This window comes from Ovis canadensis, chromosome 19 (genome assembly GCF_042477335.2).
Source record: "Ovis canadensis isolate MfBH-ARS-UI-01 breed Bighorn chromosome 19, ARS-UI_OviCan_v2, whole genome shotgun sequence".
NCBI classification, from domain to species: Eukaryota; Metazoa; Chordata; class Mammalia; order Artiodactyla; family Bovidae; genus Ovis; species Ovis canadensis.
The window spans coordinates 46,732,918-46,753,778 of NC_091263.1; the positions used below are offsets into that span (position 1 = coordinate 46,732,918).

General features: G+C 44.1%; 1 protein-coding gene across 4 annotated transcripts in view; it reads left to right on the forward strand.

The window, feature by feature from the left end:
- Positions 1-912: 912 nt before the first annotated feature.
- The window catches only part of FRMD4B (FERM domain containing 4B), a 375,185-nt gene continuing 355,236 nt past the window's right edge, over positions 913-20,861 (forward strand). For 3 of the 4 annotated variants that reach the window (XM_069561668.1, XM_069561673.1, XM_069561676.1), the window contains exon 1: positions 913-1,419. The gene's annotated coding sequence lies outside the window, so the exon portion shown is untranslated. The remainder of the gene's footprint in view (positions 1,420-20,861) is intronic. The other variant, XM_069561675.1, reaches the window with a different exon arrangement.

A 20,861-nucleotide genomic window follows, 5' to 3' on the forward strand; every position in this document is an offset into this window, starting at 1 on the left:
CAACCAAAACATTCACCAAAATATAGAGCTGTATAATTGTGTAGTAGTCACAAAATATTCTTCAAAGCGGATTGAGTTTTAAAAATGAATTCATTCATATTGTATAGAGTAGTGGGTGTGGAACTGGGACACATTTAAAGCTGTTTGGGAAATATTTTCTCTTGGCCCTGTCCCGTGTACTCCAGGGCTCTACTTGCCAACTCATTTGGAGACAATAGGAAAACCTCAATAGATCCTTCACCAATGGTCCTCCCTTCTTCCTCTTCTTTTCTTTGCCATCCTACACTCAGCATCAGATCAAGGTGGAACCCCTGCCCTGCCGCTTATTAGCGATTTTGAATTAACCCCTCTCTCTCCTTTCTTCATCTGTAAAGAAAACACAATAAAACACTCCTGAATCACAGAACTGTTCTGCCTGGCATTGGGGAGGTTTTCTCTTTCACCCCTCTTCTTTATCTGTCTCTGCTTCTCTGTGTCATCCTCTCTCTTCTTTCTTTTCTCTTTCTCTGTACACTCCCTCCCTTCTTTCTGTTTCTTTCTTTCAAGAGCCGAAACACCAGTTTGCTGGAATCTCAAATTAAGTCATTAGTCGGACCCAGTCCCATCCTTGGCTAGATTTTGTGCCTCTTGCAGCCGCCGGTGTTTTATTCCCTTTATTCTAAGGGCAGTCGAGTCGGGATGCTTGAAACCTGGAAAGCGGAATCAAGTCCCTCCCAGTGCTGTAGAGCTGGAGGGAGAGAAGATAGGCGCGGGCTGGCGACCCCCTCCCTTTTCCCCACTCCTGGCAGCGCCAACCGCTCCGCGCCCCTTGGCACCAGCGCCTTTTCTCTGTCGGGAAGACGAGCCCAGCCCACAGCCGCGCGGCGGGGGCCGAGGGCGCCCCCTCCCTTCTCTCGCTCCCCTCTCCCCTTCTTCCCCTCCCGATACAATGACTGGGCCGGAACAGCGCCTCAGCCGTGTCTCATTGGCAGCGGCCGCCCCAGCCCCCGGAGAGGCGGCGGGAGGGGGCAGCTGGGGAGAGGGAGCCCAGAGCCGGGGCTGACAGCGAAGAGGAGGCAGGCAGGACGGAAGGACTACAGGACACGAGGAAGGCGGCCGGGAGCGCAGCGTTAAGTGTGGATCAAAGCGAGGACGCGCGGCGAGCGGCGGCGGGGGCGACTAACAGCCCTGGGTCGGGGGATGCGGCCGGCGCTGGCTGCCTTGCGAGTCCGGGAGTCTGGCTGCGCGGCTCATGTGCTGAGCTGGAGCTTGGGCAGAGAGGAGAAGGAAAAAAGCAGCCGCCCAGGAAGGCGCTACGTAGAGCGGAGTTGCGGAGCTGGCTCAGAGCCGGGTCCCCAGGTCCTGCGCGGTGAGCAGCCGAGACAATAAAGTAGCGGTCGACAGTCCGCCGAGCGCCCGAGGCTGGAAGCGGGAGAGCAGGTAGGTGGATGACTGCTCCGGGTGCCCGGAGCGCACTGAGGGGGACGACCGTGCGACGCGCCACCACGGCGCCGCTTCCCGTGCGCCCCGGGCGCAGCGCGCGCGTTTGGAGACCCCCAGTGGAGGTGCGGGTCTCGGGCGCTCCTGCCGGCAGGAAACCCCGCCCCGCCGCTCCCTGGCTGCCTGCAGCCTCCGCTGGAGTCCCTCGGGCACTTGGCGCGGCGGCGCTTCGGTAGCTTTGGTAGTGTGGAGACAGGAAGTTTGGCGGTTTCTGGGCGTTGGCGCTGGTGGGGTTTGCAAACGCGCCGCCAGGGACCATGTGCTTTGGTTGCCGCGCGTTCGTGGGAGGTGGGGAGAAATGCTGATGAATCCCAGATCCCTCTGCCCAGAGATACTTTGAAAAAGCGGCGAAAAGAGTGGAAGGGGGAAATCCGTTGCGTTTGCAGAGGATGCTAAGGGTTTGGTTTGGCTGCTCTTTTCAAATAGGTGTGTCTGCCCCTAGCTGCTGCTGTGTTGAAGTGGCTGTGTGTGTGTGGTTCGCTCCCTCTCTATTTTCTGGAATATTTCACTTTTCATTTTTGTCTAGGGAGGGAAAAACAAAGGTGATATTTTGGGAAATTCCATTCGATCTGGGCTAGGGGATGAACTCTTCCTTTGCGTTGAATGATCTGTGCTCCGAACGATATTGCCGAGCAGTGCCTGGTCTTGTTCACAAAAGGGGTGAGAGCTTGAAACCTTCCCCGGATCTGAGAAAGCTGCCGCAGGAGGAGATCTCGCTTGTTCTCCTTTGTGTGGCCGCTTCCTTCCAGATGTGAGAGGGTTGGGCTGGGCGCTCCTGGGTGGGGTAATAATTATCGTGAACATTCCTGCGATCTGCTAGGACTTGTAAGCATACCAGAGCCAACTCCTCTGAACTTTGCGAACCGACTTGGTTTGCTTGCTGGTGGTACCCAGACGGCAGCGGGGGGGTGGGGGGGGCGGGGGGGGTGGGGGGGGGCGGGGGGGCGAGAGGGGGTGAGGGGGCAGAACGACCCTGGAGTGCTGACAGCCTCAGTCTTTCGGGAAAGGTAGTTGATCCTTCAAGGTTAGCTAGTGTTTGCCCATGAACTTGTCAACTCATTTGGAGGTTGGGTGCAGGATTTTAGCGCAGTCCCTGACATGCTGTTTCCTGTCGTAAAGAGAATGGGTCTGTGGAGCTTCCCTATCAAACCTCTGCAGGGGAGGAGAAGCAACTTCACCTTACTTAACCTCAGCAGACTGCTCTTTAATCCCCCAAACACACTCTCCTGCCAATGCAGGAGACCCCGGCTCAATCCCTGGGTCGGGAAAATCCCCTGGAAGAGGAAATGGCAACCCACTCCAGTATTCTTGCCTGGAGAATTGCGTGGACAGAGGAGCCTATCGGGCCACAATCCATGGGGTCACAAAGAGTCGGACACGTCTTAGTGACTGAGCACACACATACCCTTTAGGAATGGTGCTTCAGAGAATTTACTATGAGACAGGCATCCCAATAGGCAGTTTGGGGCCATCATAAACAGTCCGCGGAGTGGTCAGCTGAGCCCTTGAGGGAGGTTAAGTAACCCGCTGTAAGTTACACTGATAATTTTTTATTTACATCAGGTCTGTTTCCAAATGCCAGGCTCTTAACCATAACAGTGCCTCTAAAAAGGCTGTGTTGTGGTGACACTGATAATGATGAAGCAAAAATAATTACAACACAATAACAATGGATTCATAAGACTAAATCAAATGACGTTTAAAAGAATGGCTGAACCAAGGTAAACACTCAGGGTATAATTTGGTCTCTAAATTAAATGTCATAAACTAGGTGATGGGTATATTGATAACTCTATGAGTCTTCTTTTGTGTATCTGAAAAATTTGAAATAAAGAGTAAATGTACCTGCACTTATGTGCATGCATGCGGGGACACACACACACACATGCACACGCACATTCACCCTTAGCTTTTGAACAGTGCTTATTATTGTTTTCTAAAAGATGGCCAGAAGAATTTATGCAATTCCAAGAACTTCCTGAACATAAGAGGTTTATCATTTCCTCATGACATCTCCAGATATTAATTAAACACTTCATTTGCTTCAGTTCAGTAATGCAGGTGTAACGCATTTGAACACTATGATGATGGAAATCCACCTAAACTACTATTATAGTGAGGTCTGTTTTTCATGATCCCTGGGAAAAAGTTCTCGGAAGTCTCTTCTGAGCATGCAAGCGATTGTCTTAAACTTCACTTGGTTTGGAAATGAATAATGGTTTTCAATTTGCATGTTAGTGGAGGGAAAGTTAATGGCTTCTCAAACAGGCAGACAGCTGTGTATGAGCCTGACAAGCTGGAAAAGTATGGGCAGAGTTAAGTTCACCAGCCTCTCCAGAGGGGAAATTCAGTTTTCTCAGGACTGTTTACTTGACTGGCCTCTGTTTCTAGCGAGTCTGAGAATCCGAGCTCTCCATTTGAGTCCACAGACTGAATCAAGACTCTGCAGTGCTTTTGAGCAGACAAAAAGGAAATTTTGGCTAACTGACAATACAAATAAGGTACATGGAAAACAGTTAAAAATATCCTGTCCCCCCCAGCCCCTGTCAAAAATGTCCTGTCTTGTCCAGCCTGCAGTAATTGTCTGAAACTTCAGGAACTCTTTATTTTACACACATTACACACTTAAATGAAGGCATCAGTCTTATACTGCAAGGAATTTCTCTCTCTTTCTCCCTCCTTCTCTCCATCCCTCCCCCTAAATCTGCCCTAGAGATCTGATGTTATCATGAAGGCACTATTTTAAAATACTCAGCGACTGCTGAGGTTCACTGAAATTATTATCTTTAGCTTATAGATAAATAAGTCATGTAACTCAGCTCATCAGCAGCACTTGGGTGTTAATTTCCTTAGATATCTCTCTTCTCTCTTTGTAGATGTGGTTTTTGTTTTGCTTTAAAAGCCATTTACCTTTTTTTTTTTTTTTTGGTAATTCATTTATATCTCGATCATTAAGATTCTTTTCTCTGTTAAGTGCGTGTCCTGTGTGGTCAGAGAGAAACTGTAAAGTAGCAATTTTCTGTTGCTAGATGTTTGGTTTAGGAGCCAAACCTATTTTCCTCAATAGCCTGTGTCAGTTTAAAAAAAAAATCTCATTCTTTCCGGTGAAATCCATTTTTAACCTAATCTTATAAAGCAGTGTTTTTCAAAACGAAGTTCAGGAAATCAGTTTAGTAGGTCAGTCAGTATTTTCCTTTTAAGTATTACAAGGACAGAAAATATCAGCATCATCTTAATGTCAATAAAGGTTCTGTAGTTTCATGAACCTTTGAGTCTGTCCTGAATCTGAGACTGTGTGCACACTTTGCCGGATAAAGTATAAATCACACTATGATTTGCTATGAAAAAGTTTGCAAGTCACTGCCACAGGATGTGTTTGTATCATAAGTTGACAAACACCCAATTTAAATAGAATTAGGATATAGACACACACATATATATCCCATATATACAGATTGAATTTTCTAAAAGGTGCATAAGTAAGACTGATTTCAAGAGCATCTTCCTCAGGGTTGAACAGTGACTTCAGGATCTGATCTAATTTTTTTCATCTTTCATTCTGCCTTTTTCTTCCTTCCTTTTTGTTCCCTGTTGGGTAACAATCACAGTAGCAGTTGCTGGTTTACACAATTCTAGATTCAAGACCAGCAGGAAAAGCATAAACCCTCCTTCTCCAGTTGCTGAACAAAATGTCTCAGCACCAGTTCTGACTGGCCCAGTTGGCTTGGCTGAAGGAAACTCTTTGCCCTAGTGGGAGTCCCAGGCAGGCCATGTGGACCGTGGATGCTGGAGGCCTGGACCTCCAGGTGAATACTGTTGCTGGGAAGTCGAATGAATGTTCCCCACCACGCACAAGTGCCTAACTCAACATAGACTGATTTCTGTTCTCTTTGATGCCCAGGATAATGGAGGACAAGCTGATATATATTCAGGCAGATGGGTTTTCGCTATGATTTTTCGTGTGTGTAAGGAAAGCTTTAGCTGTCACTTTTACCTTGGTCAGTATCAAGATTCGCAGATCAAAATGTAGAACAGGTCAAAGTGATGGTGATGTCTATACTTGCCGGTGACACTGAGGGGGGAAAAAAGGCAGATATACTGATTTAAAACCCATTGCAGACCCCAAATCTCTTTTGCACCTATGTGCAAATCTTGGGAGGCAGTTCTACTAGTCAGTGTATTGTGTGAATGTGGTGGCCATGGTTATTTCAGTAGTGTCTTCCAGAAAATTCTATGAAGAGTACATCTCCTTAAGGCCCAAGGTGAATAAATTCTCTGCTCGGCAGGTCTTCGGCCTAGAGGTATTTATCTGAGTCAGTGTCGCTTCACCCCTGGGGATGTGCTGCTTTTAATTGTCCTCTGTCACTTTATGTGCAAGTATCCAGTGGGAAGGGGACCCTATTTGTGTTTGGCTGTGAGAATAATACTTACTTCCAGCAGAGGATCCTGGAAGTCAGGTGATCATGCTGGCTTACCCCGGTCAGTCCTGCTTAATGTCTGTGACTCCAGTTTGAATGATAACTTATATGGTTACTTTACCTATAAAGGATGTTTTGGGGGGCTATGATTAGGAGTCTTTTTAATAGATTAAATTATAAAGAGCTCCTCTTACCAGGCAAGATTAAATAATATTTAAGAATGCGTGCCAGGGCTTCCCAGCTGGTGCTAATGGTAAAGAATCCATCTACCTCTGCAAGAGTGTGCATGTTTACATGGTGAAAATATAAAGGAAAGTGGCTTAACTTTTTCTGTGCTTTAATTCCTTATCTCTAAAATAGGGAGAATAAGAGTTCCTACCTCATTGTGTGAATAGAGGATAAAATAAAATTGTTTCATATGCCTGCCATGTGTTTCATTGTGCCTGCTACATACTAAATATTTCATAAATGTTAACTATTATTTGTGCTTTGATGAAGCTAGGAACAATAGTAATAGTTATTTTTTTTAATTGAACACTGTGTGCCACATTTAAGTCTAAGAATTTTTTTAGCTATCATTTTCTTTATCACAAGTCTTGTGATCTGAATGTTATGGCCATTTGTTGTTGTTATTACTCCCATTTTCCAGATGAGGAAAACTGAGATTTAATGAAATTAGCAAGTAATAAAGCCATTACTTGCAACCCCCAGTCCTTTTGATTCCAGAGCTTCTGCTCTTATTTATTATGTCATATTGTTAGACTTGGAAGGGAGTTTTGAGATAAGCCAGCCTTCAAAAATGACTCCAATATGTGATGTGACTTGGCAAGTTATTTAAGGGTGGTGCAGGCCAGAACCAAGGTTTTCTGCCTCCCACAGCCATTGATAAATTGAGGACAAATGCATCCACCCAACAAGGTGAGAGCAGGAACAAACTGGGAACACTGCATCTGGAGTTGGGAAGATGTCTTCTAATTCAGCTACAAAATGTCTAGTACTGTCTTATTAGGGTACCAAACTCCTGGGGGTATATGGGTTAATTTTAGGTGATAGATGGAGAATCATTTTACTTCAGTGATTATTTTAATGTGTGCCAAAAGAATTTGTTTTTACACTCAGAACTTCAAACTGTATTAAATAATAAATTTCTTCATGCCTTGCCTAATAAATTATTAACAGACAATATTATTGCTTAGGGTGAGGCTAGCAAGACAGTGTCAATGTAAAATCACTTAAAAATATATATTAGGTGAAACATAGGGTGGGTAGTACTGGAAAATGGCAAAAGCTATAAAAAGGAAGATGTGAATGACTGAAGTCTGGGAAATGCTGGATTAGAGCAATGTTTGTCCAACTCTCTGCATAAGACTTAGTTGGGAATCAGATTGTGATTAAGTAGATCTGGGTTGGATTCTGAGTTTCTGGATTTCCAACAGGCTCCCTGGTGATGCCAGTGGGGCTGGTCTGTGGACCATACTTCACCTAGGAAGGGATCAGAGAACCTAGAATATTCTTTGACACATGCTGAGTGTTGAGGAGGATTCAAAGAAATGTAAGGTATAATGAAATACCACCTCACACTTGTCAAAAAGGCTATTGTCAAAAAATCTTCAAGTGACAAATGTTGGCAAGGATGTGGAGAAAAGGGAACCCCCTTGAATACAAATTGATACAACTACTATGGGAAACAGTCTATAGGTTTCTAAAAAAAAAAAAAACTAAACTAAAAATAATACTACCATATGACCCAGCAGTTCCACCCCAGGTATATATCTGAAAGAAACAAAAATACTAATTTGAAAAGATACATGCACCCACTGAAGGCAGGAGGAGAAGGGGCAACAGAGGATGAGATGGTTGGATGGCATCACCAACTCGATGGACGTGAGTTTGAGCAAGCTCCAGGAGTTGGCGATGGACAGGGAAGCCTGGTGTGCTGCAGTCCATGGGGTCGCAAAGAGTCGGACACGACTGAGTGACTGAACTGAACTGAATGTACCCCAACGTTCATAGCAGCATTATTTGTCCCTCAACAGATGAATGGATAAAGAAGATGTGATGTATTGGGTTAGCTTTTTCCTTCACATGTATATATACACACACGTACACACAATGGAATACTACTACTCAGTCATAAAAACAGAATGGAATTTTGCCATTTTCAACAAAATGGGTGGACTTTGAGAGTATTATGCTAAATGAAGTAAGTTCAAAAGAGACAAATATGCATGATATCGCTTACATGTAGAATATAAAAAATAAAACAAATTGGTGAATATAACAGAAAGAAACAGACTTATAGACATAGAGAACACATTAATGGTGACCAGTGGGGAGAGGGAAGGAGGGGGGGCTCAAAATAGGGGTAGAAGATTAAGAGGCCAAACCATTAGGTGTACAATAAATAGGCTACAAGGCTATATTGTACAACACAGGGAATATAGTCAATATTTTATGATAACTATAAATAGACCATACTTTTGAAAAATTGTGGATAACTATATTGTACATCTGTAACTTATATTCAGTTCAGTTTAGTCGCTCAGTCGTATCCCACTCTTTGAGACCCTGTGGATTGCATGGACTGCAGCATGCCACACCTCCCTGTCCATAACCAACTCCTGGAGTTTACTCAAACTCAGGTCCATTGAGTCGGTGATGCCATCCAACCATCTCATCCTCTGTCGTTGCCTTCTCCTCCCACCTTCAATCTTTCCCAGCATCAGGGTCTTTTCCAGTGAGTCCATTCTTCGCATCAGATGGCCAAAGTATTGGAGTTTCAGCTTCAGCATCAGTCCTTCCAGTGAATGTTCGGGACTGATTTCCTTTAGGATGGACTGGTTTGATCTCCTTGCAGTCCAAGGGACTCTCAAGAGTCTTCTCCAACATATCATACATCAACTATTTTTCAAAAAACAAAAACCATAGAGAAATGTAAGGGAATCCTATTTCTTAGAAGCTTAAGCTGGTTGGGGAGAAAAGATGTGAAGGAAGGTGGGTGGTAAACTCCCCCATCCATAGAAAGTGCAACACAGAGAAGGAGAGAGAGGTACAGAGACCATGGTCTGCCCCAGAGATGCTGCAGTGGGGTAGCCGGAGGGGGTTGAGTTTTGGTTTGGTCTGAAAGATTTGTAGCAGCAAGTGGAGAGTTCCCAGACAGGCTTGATGAGCACGAGGAAGGGTGCAAGAAGCAGATAAGACTCCAAAAATAATGCCTGCACCTACAAAGTGGTAATTTCAGTAACAATCTGATCAACACACTGAAACATTCACTTAGAATAAGCTCTGTCTTCTAAGAACAAGCCCTGTTGCCTGGTCCTGATAGTTTGCATTGACTGTGTCTCTATCAGTGCCAGCTACTTGCCACGTGCTTTCCAGACAGTATATATTTCATTCTGTCTCCACCATGAGCCACAATAGCTCACACTTTGTAGAGGTGAAAAGGGAGGCTTGGAGGGGCTGCACCCTTGTTCAGAAACACAGCTGGTTAGTGACAGACCTGGAATTCAGAGTCAGCTGGGTCTGTGTTCTTGGACGACATGCTGCAAGTGACTCTGCTTTATGTTATCCCTGACAGTCACAGCCAGAGAGGCTCAGCTCTCTCTCCAGAGAGCATACCTCATCAGAGATGCTAACGGCTCATCTTGTTTCAGATGAGAATATTGCCCCCGAAAACAGACCCTGAACCCTCAGCCAGAGATGATTATATTTCTGCTTTGCTGAATAAGCCATGACCAGACTGCAGTTTTTAGCATTGTGACCTTCCATGAGAAATGGGTTCAAAACTGCCCCCTTGCCCTACCCCTTTCTTCTGCAAATAGACACAGAATGTTTTGTTGCAACAAGGAGGCACTTTCCTTAGGAAGTACCAAGTAGCCCAGAGAGACAGTTATTGGAAATAATTATGCCTCTGCCACAGCATGGGGCCCATCACTGCCTCTCCTGATTTTCAAAAGGTCTTTCTGGAATACCAGCATCCATCTTCCAGCTGGTGCTTATAACAGCCGACAGCGTTGGTAGGGAACCTGACAATGGATGAGGCCCGAGGATTGTTTTCTGGCTTCCCTTGTTGCACCTGACTGAGCCTAGCCATCAATTCAGTCCTCACCAAAGAGCAGGGGGACCATATGTGACCTGAATGGGAGTCCCAGATCACAGAGCCAGTTCTGGCCCTGGTTCATCCAAGTGTAATACTCCAGCAGGGTTCTGCTAGATGAGGGCGGAGCTGGGGAGAAAGAGTTGTGATCCTGGGTGGAGAGTCTGAAAGGCTGAGTTCTGATCCCATCTCAGCAGCATACTGACCTTAGCCATGTTAATTACATCTCTGATTTCTCAAGTGGGGGATGATATTTACATTATGAACCACCAGACGTGTGCTCAGACTTCAAATCTTATTAAAGATTTGCACTTTATCCACAGCCATTGCACTCTTCTTGCATTAAAACTTCTAAAAGGGCTCAGAGAACACCTCCTTGTGTTCAGAGGGATGGAGGAGAGACATGATGAATGTAGAGAATTAAGAGATACAAACTACTATGTATAACACAGAGAAGCTACAAGGATATATTGTACAGCCAAGGGAATATAGCCAGTATTTTCTATCTTTTAAATGGAATATAAGCTATAAAAATATTGAATCACTGTGTTGTACACCTGAAACTAATATACTATTGTAAATTAACTATAATTTTTTTAAAGTCTTAGATAAATGCCTTTATTTTTTTTTATTTTAATTTTTACTTTATTTTACTTTACAATACTGTATTGGTTTTGCCATACATTGACATGAATCCACCACAGGTGTACATGTGATCCCAAACATGAACCCCCCTCCCATCTCCCTCCCCACAACATCCCTCTGGGTCATCCCCGTGCACCAGCCCCAAGCATGCTGTATCCTGCATCGGACATAGACTGGTGATTCAATTCTTACGTGATAGTATACATGTTTCAATGCCATTCTCCCAAATCATCCCACCCTCTCCCTCTCCCTCTGAGTCCAAAAGTCCGCTATACACATCTGTGTTTTTTTTGCTGTCTTGCATACAGGGTCATCATTGCCATCTTTCTAAATTCTATATATATGTGTTAGTATACTGTATTGATGTTTTTCTTTCTGGCTTACTTCACTCTGTATAATCGGCTCCAGTTTCATCCATCTCAACAGAACTGATTCAAATGTATTCTTTTTAACAGATAAATGCCTTTAAAAGAGCTTCTTTATCTCTAGTGTGTTGGTTGGTGGAACATTTCAGTAATGTTATTTGCTGTGCGGTAAAAATGATCTTCAGTGTAACTTCTCCTATCAAGTGACCTTTCAGTTTTAAACATATCTTGAAACATTAAGATAGTGTGACTTCTTTGATAAATCAGGAAAGTTAAGGGTATTTGAGGCCACCACCAATGAAGTGATTGCATCCATTTAAACCTGCAAGTTGAAATGCAGGATCCTGATTAAGTAATAAAAACCATGTGCCCTTAGACTGGGACCAGAAAGCCCAGTCCCAATGCGGCCGTAAGACACAAATTGAGGACATATCATGGTAATTTGCTCCAACTGTGTTAAATTAATTCAATTTGTATTTTGAAGAGAGGAAAAAAAAGAAACACACTGTTGTATATACTTCCCTGTGCCCACTCTCGCTATACTTTCACTGCCTAGAAGAATGGGCTGTCCAGTTTACTAGGGGTCAAGAGTTTGTCGCAAACAAATTAAGAGTAAGAAAGTATTTTCACAATGATGCGACTGCTTTAAACAGTCCGAGCCATGAGTGGTTCTTGGTGCACTCTCTAGCGCTGAGCTTGATTACACTTGGAAAACGTAGGGGTGGACTATCATTGGTCTTTTCCAGATATCAGAGGAAAGCTGTGAAAAAAGGGTATTTAAAAATTGGTATTTTGTTAGCAAATGTTCATTCTATTGGATAGATTCTTTCACTCGATAATAAAAGGTGGAAATGTTAACTGCCTTCTTTCAGAGTACACAGTGCGAACTTCCACCCCACAGCATTGTCAAGGAATAAGACATCTGTTTCATTGAAGTGATTTTTCCAGGTGATTACAGCTTACCTCTGCCCACCTACATTATATTTTTGCTTGAACTGTTTCTGATGGAAACGTGACACGTACTTTACTTTTTTACATGGAGTCTGCAAATGTGGATACAACTTTCCTTGACTTGGGCTTCTCATGATAAACATCCAGTTTCGTCCCTTGCCATCATCCTGTTACTGTTTGACAGCAGACTTGCATTGGGCTGAGTGACTTTGTATAAATAATCACATATTTTTATTCTTTTGTAGTTGTCATTATTCCTAACAATAGAGCTCCTCTGGGTAGTTAGCAAATCCCAGGCAGGGTGCTAAGAATGTCATATACATTATAGTCTTGGTTAATCTGCCTGACTCCCTACCCCCACCAAGAAATGAGATTATTCCTTCCATTTAGGGGGAGAAAACTGAGCTTTAAAAAACTAGTAGTGAGTGGTGGAGCTGTAATTTGAACCTGGGTCTCTAACTGCAGGATGTCTGTTGCTAGGTGTTAAAAGAGTTGCCTCTTGCTCTGCTTCTCCTCTCTGTATATTTCTGTCTCTCCTCCTACTTCTGAAACCTTCCCCCAAGTAAAAGCCCAAGATGACTTCTGTGTCTTTTTTTACGGAGCATTTGTTGGTATCTTTTTCCTTCAGTGGAGTTCTGAGAATATTTTTGCTGATTCCTAGGTTCCCAGGCGTCTTCTGCACAGTTGCAGTTTCTGGAGGTCAAACCTGCGAGTTCATCACTATGAGCTAAGGCTTTGGGTGGATTGGTTATAGCAGGGGTCCCCAACCTCTGGAATCTAATGCCTGATGATCTGAGGTGGAGCTGATATAATAATAGTAGAAATAAAGGCCATAGTAAATGTAATGTCCCGAAACCAATCCCCTCAACCCCATGGTCCACAGAAAAACTGTCTTCCATGAAACAAGTCCCTGGTGCCAAAATGGTTGGGGATCACTGTGTTATAGAATTTACTGCATTATGATTTAATAGCATAATCAAGAAACCTGCGATCAGAGGAATGCCTGACAAGTCAATAATTTAGGGGTCAGCAAACTTTTTTCTGTGAAGGGCCTGTTACTAAATATATTAGGTTTTGCAGGCCATACAGTCTGGGTTGTAGCTACCTGAATCAGTCTTTGCATGGCAAGAATAGCCACAGATCAGACATAAAATGATGCATGAAGCTGTATTCAAGTAAAACCTTATTTACAAAAACAAGCAGTGGACAGGGATTGGCCCACAGGCTTGTGGTTTGTCAACACCTGTTACAATGGACAAAAGAGCCACTCAGGGTATTTAAAAAACCAAGCTAGGGTGAGAGTTCAGAGGCTGTGTAGAGCAGTGATTTCACCCAGAGACTCTGGAGACAATGCCTGGATGTGTCTCCCATCTTACCCACCAACTACTATAACTTAGCCAGTTATCTTAACCTCTCTGTTTCTCGATTTTGTTTTAAGGTTAGGACAATAATAGTCCTTCCCTTGCAAGATTGCTTTGCAAATTAAAGGAATTGTTTGTCAAGTACTGAGAACGGCGCCCAGAGCACATTTACATTTTGAAAGTGACCCCAAACTTAAATGTCAGCTGAAATAAAACAATTGTCTCTAGTTTTTTGGTTGTAAAAATCAGAGTGAAATTGAAGAGTGTGACTTTGCTTTTCCTTTATCGTCTGTGTCTCTGCTTTGCTGCTGTTTGGATGTGGCTGGCTGTGGGATAACACAACATTCTTAGTTAAGACAGTGAATTTGGAAACTATCTCTTCCCTCTCACCCCCTTCACTCAATCGATCAAGATGGGGCTTGGCAGGTGTACTCCCCACTTGTGAAGCTCTGGGTTCTCTATCTTATTTGGGGATGAAAGGAAACCTCTAAAATAGTTGCCTCACGTGTGTTCAAAAGGATACCACTGACACTCATTTGCTCCACCCTGGGTTCTCTCTCACCTTTCTTCTCCTGGGCATCCAGCTATTTTTAGTGACGTATTTTAATCAGAGATGAACTGGTGAAGATCTCTGGCCCCAAAATAAAAGAGTATGTCACAGCTGAATGAGAGACGGGGTAGGGGGAGGCGGCGGGGAGTCATGCCGCAGGTCTGAGGACATAAATAGCAAAGGGTGTGAATGCACCAGGATGTGGAAACCTCTGTGAAGCAGAATCCACATGTGTTGTATGAACAGCGCAATGTGAAAGGAAGACCTGTGAATTTGAAGATTAGAGTGAGAGTGATGTTATGTATCAAATAAGGTAATTTTGACCCTGAAGTTGACATGTGAGTCTTCGGGGGAAAGTTGTAAGTATATCTGGAACCAGAAAGATACGTGTTTGATTCCAGAGTCCGTCACCCAGTTGTGCTTACATTGTGCAGATCATTGTACACTGTGAGCCTCAAGAGGAAGATTACTCCCAACACTTCAGTATGTGTAAAACAACAGGTTAAGATAACAAGACATCATTCTTAAAGTTCTCTTGTTGATGGGTCACTGTCAGACTCAAAAAAATAATAGTGATTAATTCTTGATTGAAAATTTTGGGTAGAGATGTCTTTTCTTTCTTTCCTTTTTAGTATTATTCTTTCAAGCCTGCATCCTTGAAATGGCCAAGGGCAGGAATGGTAGACAGAATGTACATACTAAGGATGAGTGGGGAGGTGAGAAGTTTCCAGTTGTTTGGGCCCACCTCATGAGTCATCTGGCAGGCATGTCCTCTCGATGACCTGCTCCCACACCAGAAGATGCCAGATCTTCAAGGTGGAAAGTGTCTGGGTCCCTCTACTACTGTGTGGGCCAGAGCACTGCTACCAGCTCCCACCTGCTGCTAGGGCCACTCTCTACTTGGACTTGGACTTGAATCAGAACTAATCTAAACCACTCTTGCTTGGTCTGTGCTCCAACCAAGAACCTATGTTGTAACTGATATAAAGGTTTGACACATGACTTAGCTTCAACCAACTGGGAGTTGCTAGAAAGATCATGGGAGTTGGAGCCAGAAGACCTGGGTTTAATCCTAGTTCTGTCACTTGCTGCTGCTGCTGCTGCTGCTGCTGAGTCGCTTCAGTCGTGTCCGACTCTGTGCGGCCCCATAGACGGCCTCCTACCAGGCTCCTCTGTCCCTGGGATTCTCCAGGCAAGAGCACTGGAGTGGGTTGCCATTTCCTTCTCCAGTGCCTGAAACTGAAAAGTGAAAGTGAAGTCGCTCAGTCGTGTCTGACTCTTAGCGACCCCATGGACTGCAGCCTACCAGGCTCCTCTGTCCACGGGATTTTCCAGGCAAGAGTACTGGAGTGGGGTGCCATTGCCTTCTCCCTGTCACTTGCTAACAGGATAATATTGAATAAGAAACTAGCCTAAACCTCTTCTGTGACTGACATGCATTACCATATTTAATATTCTGCAACAAGCCTCTGGGGGTAAAATGCCTGGCACAGTGCTTGGCACAAAGTCAACACTCAGTGAAAGATGACTATTGATGTTATTCATATGAGAGTTAATTATTCACAATGCTAAGTTGTTGCTGATCAACTCAAGCAGTGTCAGTAACTTAATACCTGCTGGCTCTGAGGTCTGGAATGAATTTTGCTAATTTCTGAAGTGGTTGGGTGATCCATGGCCAATGAGCGGGCCAGCAGAAACCAGAAGTCCCCTTAGCCCCTGTGCGAGGCATTCACCTACCTTGGGTAAAGGATGTCTTAGGATACAGCGGACAGGCTCCGGGAGTGGTGCCTTCTGATCCCTCACAAAGGGTGAGGGTGGAGCTAAGGGTGAGGCACCTGGTGATCAAGAAAAAAAACTGAGTCTTTTCCCTGACTCGCCAAAACCTTAGCACCTACCTAATACCAGTTCCTCCATTCTGAATAACAGAACCCCAGTCTTATTTGAGGTGGTAGTGTACTTTGCTAAAACACTGCATTTCCCTTCCTCCCACAATGTTAAATATGGCCAGCTGACCAACTGGTGACCAGTGAGTTTTAAGTAGTGTTCTGTGGGATGTTCAAGAAGGATCCCAGTTGGGAGCTGACACAGGTGGGAGACTTGCTTTTTTGCCTTTCCGTCCTCCCCCTCTTCCTGCTGCCAAGAACGTAGAAATGATGGATGGAGCTTCAACAACCTTTCTGTGACTTTGAAGGCAGAAGCCACAGGCTCAGGATGGCAAGGTTGAAGATAGAGGGGACCTTCATTCTGCATGAAAAGACTCCCCTGTCCAAATATCCAAGCGCTGTCCAAAGATCCTCCCTATTATTCTGGCTTTATGTGTATGAATGAGCCTTGGCCTCATTTTGTATTACGTATTTCAATAGCCTTCAAGACTACAAGTCCCAGGGCTAAAGAACTGCATAGCTACTCTCATCCTCTTGTGCGGCTAGTTTAATTCCTTCACCCCGCTTGCAAATGCCTAGAGTCCAGCTTCCCAGCCAAATAAGCATATGAGGCCATTGTTCTGTCTGTTGCACTAAGGACTGGACATTTCTTTGCTTAACTGCTCTCTAATTGTTTTGATTTGTTGTTTAATGGCCTTTCCGGGTGGTCAGGAAGTTTCTTCCAAATACTGTAACACTTCTTGTATTTTTTGTCCTGAATATGTGGATGGATTCCTGATGACTGTTCCCTCAGAGGAGGGATCCTTGGAAAAGGCCTTAGAAAAATATCCAATGGGGTAACCTGAGATTTGCAGGTTCTGGTCATTTCTGTTCAGTGAGTAAACTTCACACTCTGCTGGTTATTCATCTGTTGATTATCATCTCCAAGCCCATCCTGCTCTCCTCTAAACTATGATCTGAGGTAGATGTCTATATGCTATGTTTGCCACAGCCCCTTATTAGCTGGCTTCTGGTTAGGCTGTCAGTGGGATGTGTTGACCATAGATGGGGATGGGAGAGGATTTATTTATGTTTCCATCTCAAGTTTGCATCTTCTCAGCAGCCGCAGACCTCAGTGGTGCTTCAGCCTGCAAATGTGTACTTGAGAGGGAAGACTGATCCAGTCTGATATTTACAAATGTCATCATCTGAAGGCTGAGGGACTCTCTTCACCAAAGCCTGTTTCTTTTACCTCCTGGATGGCACACAGAGAAATTCTGTGTTCAACTTCCCCTTCAACAGTACGTGAACCAAGAACTTCCAGATGTACAAGCTGGGTTTAGAAAAGGCAGAGGAACAAGAGATCAAATTGTGTTGGATCATAGAGAAATCAAGAGAATTCCAGAAAAGAATCTACTTCTGCTTCACTGAGTATACTAAAGCCTTTGACTGTGGATTATAACAAACTGTGGAAAATATTTAGAAGGGTAGGAATACCAGATCGTCTTACCTACCTCCTGAGAAACTAAAGAAGCAACAGTTAGAGGTGGACATGGAACAGCAGACCTGTTCAAAATTGGGAAAAGAGTACATCAAGGCTGTATATCGATACCTTGCTTATTTAAATTATATGCAGAGTACATCATGCAAAATGCCAGGCTGGATGAAGCACAAGCTGGAATCAAGATTGTTGGGAGACATATCAATAACCTCAAATACACAAGTGCTACCACTCTAATGGCAGAAAGTGAAGAGGAACTAAAGAATCTCTTGATGAGGGTGAAAGAGGAGAATGAAAAAACTGGCTTAAAACTCAACATTCAGAAAACTAATATCATGGCATCCAGTCCCATCACTTCATGATAAATAGATGGGGAAACAATGGCAATAGTGACAGACTTTCTTGGGCTCCCAAAATCACTGAGGCCAGTTACTGCAAGCATGAAATTAAAAGATGTTTGCTTCTTGGAAGGAAAGCTATGACAAAACTGGACAGCACATTAAAAAGCAGAGACATCACTTTATTGACAAAGGTCTGGTATAGTCAAAGCTATGGTTTTTCCAGAAGCCATTTATGGACGTGAGAGTTGGACCATAAAGAAGGATGAATGCTGAAGAACTGACACTTTCAAAGTATGGTGCTGGAGAAGAATCCCTTGGACTGCAAGGAGATCAAACTAGATAGTCCTAAAGGAAATCAATCCTGAATATTCATTGGAAGGACTGATGCTGAAGCTGAAGCTCCAATACTTTGGCCACCTGATGCAAAGAACTGACTCCTTAGAAAAGACCCTGATGCTGGGAAAGATTGAAGGCAGGAGGAGAAGGGGACGATAGAGGATGAGCTGGTTGGATGGCATCACCAACTCAATGGACATGAGTTTGAGCAAACTCAGGGAGATAATGAAGGACAAGGAAGCCTGGCATGCTGCAGTCTGTGGGATCGTAAAGAGTCAAATTTGATTGAGCAACTGAACAACAACTATAGCCTCCCCTGCTGGAGGATTATGGTGGGGAGAGGAGGAGGCTGAGTTCTGGCTAGTGGAATGAGGGTGGAAGTGTTTTTTGCTGTTACTATATAAGGTGCCATGCAAGGTGCCTCCACTACTTTCCCGACCTTCTTTACCCTCATTTGCCTTCTGGATGCAGAAGATCTGGTGCCCAATCCTGAGGCCCTGGGAGTTGACACACTAAAAGGAAGGATCCTGGGATGCCCAGACAATTTCAGGAAACAGAATTCCTTTCTACCCCACAGCTGTCCTGCCCTGAATCGTGACACAATGAGAAAGCAACCTTTAATGTGCTTACCCATGAGATCTGGGGGTTGGTTTTTATAGACATTAGCTTTACATACCTTATCTAGTACGTGGACAGACTTCTAAAATTACAGCTTTTGACCCCAAGGCCTCTTGCATCCCAAGAATCAAAGTCAGGAAATGGCTTGGAATAAATAATAAGTGAATTAATCAAAGTACCACTAAACACGTGCAGACTTCACAACTTGTTAGAGGTTTCATTGTTCATTAATTCATCCTTTCAGGAAGTAATTTTTTTAAAAATATTTATTTATTTGGCTGCACCAGGTCTTAGTTGAGAAATGCAGGATCTTTTAGTTGTGGCATGTGGAATCTCATTCCCCTACTAGGGATTGAACTTGAGCCCCCTTCATTGGGAGCATGAATTTCTAGCCACTGGACCACCAGGCAGGTCCCAGGAAACACTTTTTGAGTACCTGCAGTGATTGTATGAGGGACCATGAGGACCCTAAAGATTGAGAGAGTGTGGCTTAGGGAGGGATGTAACTTTGGATTAGCAATAGAATAAAGCCTCTCTAGAGTCTGTGTTTCATCTGAGCTAGAAAGCTGAGACTTGGAGAAGGAAATGGCAACCCACTCCAGTATTCTTACCTGGAGAATCCTGTGGACAGAGGAGCCTAGTCGCTGCTGTCCATAGGGTCACACAGAGTTGGACATGACTGAAGCGACTTAGCATGCATGCATGCATTGGAGAAGGAAATGGCAACCCAGTCCAGTATTCTTGCCTGGAGAATCCCAGGGACAGAGGATCCTGGTGGGCTGCTGTCTGTGGGGTCACACAGTCAGACACGACTGAAGTGACTTAGCAGCCGCAGCAGCAGCAGCAGAATGCTGAGAAGGAATCAGTCCTGTGAATACCTGGGCAGGTGTGCGCTCCCAGCAGAGGGTGTGATTAATGCAAAGGCCGGAAGTAGGAACGTGTCTGCTAAGTTTTAAGAACGGAAAATGAGCCAGTGTGATTGGAGCAGAGTGAGCAGGTGAGAGAGTGGTAAGATGAGATTAAATCATGGTGTGCCTTGTACACCACATTGGTTGTGCCTTTGTGTTTTATACTGAGTCCAGTGGGAAGCCAATGGGATAGTGAGCAGAGAGGTGACAGGATCTGATTCACAACAGCATTTAAGTTTTGATTCCCCCAGGATAAGATAGACACTCACTCCAGACAGAACCAAGGGTGTTCTCCTGGGAATACCTAGAACAATGTCAAAATCGGAGAGAGCTGAAGACATGAATGTTGCAGGGAAGAACCAAATCTGGACTCCATGATGAATCTGTTTCTTTGACTGTAACCTTTGTTATCCATTGCTTTTGTTATTATAATCATGCATAATGACCTTCCTTGGGGAGCCCTGCACATTGCCTGAAGCAGTTAACACATCCCCTCCTTGCATTTGGTCATTCCAAGAGTTTTTTCAAGGTAAGGGTCTTTACTTCCTCAACTCCTCCCCCTCTCTGTCCTATAAAAGAACCTGGCTTTCAGACCCAGACAGGATGGTTATTTTGAGGCATTAGTCTTCCATCTTCTCTGTCAGTCAGCTTTCTGAATAAAGTCGTATTCCAGTACTCTTGCCTAGAAAATTCCATGGATGGAGGAGCCTGGTGGGCTACAGTCCATGGGGTTGCAGAGTTGGACACGACTGAGCGACTTCACTTTCACTTTCCTTGCCTTAACACCTCATCTCTTGGTTAATAGGCCTGTCGTGTGGTGAGCAGACCAAGCTTAGACTTTTAACATGAACAAGTACCTTACAGGGAAGGCCAGGAGGGATTGACAAGCCTTTCTATATTTTTCTTTAATTCTTCTCTTTCATTATCATTATTGAGCTTCTCCTTAGAGTACAACTGGAGATGAGTGCTTGGGTGCCTGTGGTTTATTTTTGGAGGAAATCTCAAGGAGCAGGGGTTTTTAAACAAGTGTTGAAATAGAAAAAAAATGCACAACCTAAATGTGCAGAATTATGTTTTAGTCAGTGGATTTGCTGAGGGTTTAAGCCTGGGAGCAGTGCTCTCAGATAAGAGAGGGACCAGAATAAATGGGAATATTTGCAACAAAATCTGGGTAGTCCAAATATCAAAAGATTACTGTTAATTAAAGAAAAAGTATACCTTTAAAGTTAATGAATTTAACACTTTTCTATGAATGGGAAGGTGCAAGAGTCTGAACTTACTGAAATCATTCTTTTGATATGTGCTGTAACTATCTAGAGCTAATACCTTTTTTTTTTTGCCACCTTGAATCCCCTCAGGGTGCACAATCTGGGGCAGCTGCAGTGGCCTGTGGTTTGAAGGTCACAGGTCACAACATCTTTGTTTACTGA